We start from the raw sequence: 5768 nt of genomic DNA on the forward strand, positions 1-5768 counted from the left end.
GAGCCGCAGCCCAGGGCAGTCAGGACCCCAGCTCCATCTTGGAGCATCCCTGCGGGATCGAGGGGCCGAGCTGCAGCCCGGGGCAGCCAGGACCCTGGCTGGACCCCATTGCCCTGCAGTGCGGGTCGCAGCTGGATGTCAGGCCCCCGAAAAGCAAGGCGCGAGGATACACGGAGGACCGAGTGGTCCCGGGGCGACCCCCGTGGGCCCCAGCGTGCCCCGTGCCCGCCTGGGATCAGCACCTGCCCGTCGGGAGAAGCAGCAGCGCTAGGCGCTGCACGAGGGCGGCGCGGGGGTTGCGCACGCAGCGGGGGGGGGGGGTCACAGCCTCCAATTTCCCACTGACGCAAAAGAGGGACAAAGTTTTGACKGCAAAAACGGGGCGCTTCGGCCCCRGCTCTGCGGGAAGGCCATCGGAGGGGGGGCGATGCCGGCAGGAGAGCCCCGGCTGGGTGCTGCCGCAGGTGGGACCGGCCCCGACGCCGGGCGGGAGGGGAGGGGAGGGGAGGGAAGGGAAGGGGGCGGAGGTGATAAATGCACCGCCAGGGTCGGAGCCAGCTGGGATCCTCGTCTCGCTGGGATAGGGATGAGCCGAGGGCTTGCGGGGGGGCTGGCTGCTTGGTCGAATTGCTCGAGGCGGGAGACAGCACGGACAGACGGGTCCTCTGTYGCCTGCAGCGAGACCTTCCCGACTCGACGCGTCCTCCTCTGCCCATGGAGAAAGGGGAGTATTTTGGGTGGAAGCAACGCGGGGCAGCAGCGATGCCGCCCGGTTTGCACCCTCGCACCCAAAGCCCCTGCAAACCCCGTTGCCYGAGGGCCTGGAAAGGGCCGAGCAGCAAAGCTGGTCCAAGTCCTCATGGGCACCCCGGCTCCTCGCAGGCAATTCCTTAGGAAGCATCCTCTCCTCCTCAAGGAGCAGGAAAACTAGCGCAGGCCCTAAAATTAGCACTTAAGCCGAAATAAGGCTGCTAGAACTATCGTTACGGGGTCCAGTCAGGCCTGAGCCGGGGCAAGTCAGAGCAACGCAGCTCGCAAACGTGCATTGCTTGGATTAGGAAGGGCTTATTTCCCAAACTTCTGAACAAAAACATACTTAATTCCCATTAATTRCTTGGGGTTTGATAGGCAGTTGCTCATTTAAATTTAATTGCATGGCAAGAGGGGATAATTCAGTGCACATGAGCTGAGAACCTGCCAGTAACTCCAGCTCCTGGAGCTACGCAGTAATTGCTCCTGCAGGTTAAAGAAGTTATATTCTGAACGAAACAAGGTGGATGCCCGCTTCTCGCCCTCTTTCACCATCTCTATGGAAAACAGAAAAAATAGAAACCCTGAAATTTAAGGATGGGTCTAAATGTACTCAATTGCTAAGGCAAGTGGAGCTTAAAAAGTGGAGAAGTTCTTGCCCCATTTTCCTGGGTTTCTCTCCAAACAAAGCCTTTTTTTTTTTTCTTTTTTGGTCATTCCTCCTTAAAACCTAGCTGAAAACGCCAGTGCCTAAATCGGAGGCCGTTCTGCTGCGACCTGCTGCAGGAATCGCGGGTCCGGCGAGGTAAGAGGAGCCGGGGAGAGGGCGGGATGCGCTCCGGGCCGGCTCCCTTCCCTGCCCTGCCCTGCCCTGCCCGCGGCGGCTGCAGCCCGCGCTGAGCCCTGCCCAGGCAAACGCGCCCCGGGAAAGGCCGGCGGCTGCTCCGAGCGCGTTTGCGAGCCGGCRCTCGGAGCCCTCAGGGAGGCGAAGCCCCCCGCAACGCCGGTTGCACTAACGGGCTTTGATCTAACGATAAAAGCYGAGAAGCTGCCGAGGCCGCAAAACCCGACGCGCTCCCGAAGACGCCGCTGCCGGTGCCTGGTGCAACGCTCGGTGCTCGAGAGCCTCCGGGTGTCCACGGGTGACCGATTCTCCTGGATTTCGGAGATGCTCGGTGCCCGGTCGGCCACGGGAGAGGCTCTCCGGGATGCCAGAGCGGGCACAGATGTGTCCCCTCTCCTCAAGGGAAAATGCAGCAAGAGAGCGCCTGTGCATGTTCCCATTCCCGTTCCTGCCATGCAGCGGGAACCACTGGAGCCATGGCCCTGTCCGGGGTCTCCAGTGTGATCCAGGTGGAGCCGGCACGGGACGGGCGTATCGATGGCCCATGCTGGAGCAGCTCCCTTGCTCCAGGCGTTCTCCGGGCCCCATCCCGGCCGCAGGCACGGTTACTTTTCCCTGCTCCCCCTTCACAGATCACGGGTCCATCTCCCGGCCTCCCCAGGGGCCACGGCTCCATTGGGAGCGATGCTCCCGGAAAACGGGATCTGTCCGGGAACGCCGGGGTGGCAGCGGGGAATCAGATGCCCCTGGGGACGCAAGGCGCCCAGGGCCGGTGGCCTAAGCGCGCCGCCGTCCCTCTCCCCGCGGCCCTGCGTGACGTCTGCGGCTCGTCTAAATCCGATCTGTGCTGAACCCAGTTTGTTTCCTTGGCAACGGGGAGCAACTGGAGGAATAAACGCCGCGCCGGCGGGATGCGGCTGGGGAGCAGCCGTGCTCCCCCGGCCCCGCGGCGGGCACCGGGGAGCAGCGCGGGCTGGGGCCGGGCAGATGCCGCTTCCCGCCCGGACACGCGCAGCCCCCGGCGGCTCCGGAGCCATCGCTGCCGCRTCCGAGCGCACCGAGCCCCGGAGCTGCCCGCTCCGTGCACGATGCTCCCCTGCCCTCGGACCCCAAACCCTCGTCCCGGCGGGAGGGTGCCGCTCTCCCGCGGAGCCGCCGCTCCCCTTGGCGCARGCTGGATGCAGCGGATGGGCGCCTCGCTGCCGGCCCGAAGCCGCGTTTATTTGGGCAGAGGCAGGACCGTATCCCCCCGCCGTGGCCCCGGGCCGGAGCCTGGCACTTCGCAGCTCCCTGCTCCGGCCGTTTGGGGTTGGCGGCCGCTGCGGCGGGGCCGGGCGGGACGGCAGCGCGACGGGCAGGGCCGCGGCTCGCGGCAGCTCCCGGCTCCGAGCGGCTCCGGGGAGGGAGCTTTTCCCGTTACCCAGCAGCCGCTGCCTTCCCGACTGCACGGCTCGGAGCTCTGCAATGCAGCTCGCACCGCGCGTCTGCTGCGTGCGGATCCCATCAATATTTCATGGAGCTGCTTCCTCCAGGGGAAGGACTGAGATCTCGCTCTGCCTTTCTGCTCCTACCAGCACTTCTGCTCCTGCAGAGAACATCTGATTTCTTTCCGCCCAGCAGGCAGCACCCAACACCCCCCCCCGTTTTCTCCCCTTTTTTCATCAGCTGATACTGCTTTGCCGTTCAGGAGCATCTGTACCCCGCCAGGGACAAGAGCTGTGACGTCCCCTTGGGTTTAAATCGAAGTCTCGAGCATCTTTTGCCCTCGGTTGCTTGAGCCTGCTCCGAGCAGACGGCAGCGCCCCTAAACCCGTGCCGGGCTGCGGCGGAGGGCCGTGGGACCGGCTTCGCGGGGGCACGTCCAGCGCCGTGTCCAGCAGCACGACGTGAACGCGGCCCCGGGACGGCCTGGGCGCCCGCAGCCCGGCCCCCGTCCGGCGGGGTCCGAGCCCTCCCGGCCCGGCCGCCCCCAGCCCGGCTTCCTCCCGAGCCCAGCGGGAGCGAAGGGTAAGTCAGGCCGTTTGCAGCTTGGAAAATAAGTTGCTTTCCAAATGCTAAGACTGCACTATTATAGCAAAGCTTCTTAAGGGATCAGCAGAAAACTTGCTTGCCTTAGGAAGACTTATCTGAAGCCGAGTGGTGCCAAGAACCTGGCACCGTGCGCACCAAACACCCGTCGCTGCTCTTCCATCCAGGGCTGCCTCCAACCCGGCGGGAGGCGACTTCTCCCAGCCCGACTTTGGCCAAGGCTTTGCCCCCCGAAACCAGCCAGCGAAGGAGCCGGCGTTTGGTCAAATTATCCACGATAATGGGAGCTGGGCTGAGGCCRACACGTGTTCGAAGCCCAGCTGGGCATCCTTGCCATGGAGGGATGCAGGAATGGAGGGTAATGACCAACCCGATCTCTGTTTTGATAGAAAAAACAGCTTTTCATTCCCAGCCACGGGCCCAGCCCCGAGAGCTGCAGGCTCCGCAGGTCCCCAGGAGCCACGGGGGACGTCGTGGGCATCACTGCAACCAAGAGCGCCAGCGAGAGCTGCAGCCAGAGCACGTTCCCGCGCCGGCGGGCTGGCAGCGCAGCCCGGCTCCCCATCGCACCCGTCCTCGCACAGCAAGCGAAGCAGGTCTGCGGCGCGAGAGCCGGACCCAGAGCCCCTGAACTCGAAGGCAGCGAGGGCAATGCACCAGCAGGGCTGTCAATCCAGCGCTAAATCACTTTAAAATAGTTATTAAAGGAGCCTGTTTCCCTGCCATTTGAGGTGCGCTGACAAAACATTTTAAGTGCATTGAAATGGATGCAAGTAGCTGGTGCCCCACTGCTTAGGTTTTAATAAGCAGGATAATTAGACGTTTTCGTAACCTTAAATTGCATCTTGCATAAATGTGACACCTCCCATATGGCTGTGCCACAGCAAGATCAGGCGTGAACACATGGAGGGCCTGATTCACGCAGGCTGGCTCCGCTTAGCTAAGTGTCAGTATAAGCAAATCTGTAGTTCCCACCGCGGGAGGACAGACCTTGAAGTCAGCCTGGGAGCGGGCGGCCGCCGTCGGCCCCGAGCCGGGGCGCGGGGCAAAGCAAGGGGCAAAGCAAGGGGCAGCGAGGTTGCGATCTCTTCCGCCAGCCGCGTGTCAGAGCCTGTTGCCGCCCGCGCTCCTGCCGCGGCAGTGAAACCCCCTCACAGGCCCACRGCGTGTTCGCTGTGCGCCAAGCGGTGCGGTTCAGCTCGGAGTGAATTGGTTTTGCTCGGCCTTAAAAGAAAAAGTTTCAGGGAGGACGTTGCTCCAGAGGAGCACAGCGGCCCCGAACGTGCCGGGGCTCGGAGGACACCCGCTGCGCTGGGGGAGAAAACGAACGGGGGCAACAGCGCAGCACAACGCGAGTGTCCGTGCCGCGGCCTCGGCACTAACAGCGCTGGAGACCGTCTCAAGGTGCGGAGAAGCCGCTGGTCCAGAATAACTTAACAGAAGCAGAGACTACAGCATGTGAGCCCCGTGCATCCGAAGGAACCGGCCTCGCCGGGAGCACCTGCAGCTTGCACCTGCCTCTTCCCTATGCTCACGCCGCTGCAAATCCCATCACCTCCTCCTGCTCCACCAGGAACGCGGCAGCGGCTGTCCGGCGAGGCGGCTGCTGTGGGAGTTGGGCATCCCGTCCCCGGCGAGCACAGCCGTGTTGGCCCAGAGAGGGTCCGTGCTTCCCGCAGGAACCCCCGCCCCGTCACAGCACAGGTCTCCCCAGCTCCGGGATGTGCCAGGGCGGATGTGCCGGGGCAGACATGCCCATCCGAGCCACCGCAGCTGGAGTCTGCTGCCGCTGCTGCTCCGGCCCCGCCGGCTCAGGTGAGGATGGGAAATGCCCACGCGCCCCTTCGGAGGCTTCTCCCGAGTTACTAATCCCGAGCAGAGGATGGCTGGGAGCAGCAGCCGTGGGGGGCGGGGGGGCTCTGCCCCTCCTGGGGCACGGTTTAAGCCCTTCCTTACCAATTCCTTAAGGGATTTACCTGCAGGACGAGCCAAGGCGCCTGGCCAAGGGGCCACGACGCCGTCCCTCGAGCAAGGAGGACGGGGAGGTCGCCGGAGCCAGCGGCGTTGAGCCGACTTACAAAGAGCAGCCTCGAGGCGCGCGGAAGCCCGACCGCGGCGGCGGGGCCGGGAGAGGCGAGGGCCTGGC

Source organism: Apteryx rowi, unplaced genomic scaffold (assembly GCF_003343035.1).
Source record: "Apteryx rowi isolate R43461 unplaced genomic scaffold, aptRow1 scaffold_68, whole genome shotgun sequence".
Taxonomy (NCBI): Eukaryota; Metazoa; Chordata; class Aves; order Apterygiformes; family Apterygidae; genus Apteryx; species Apteryx rowi.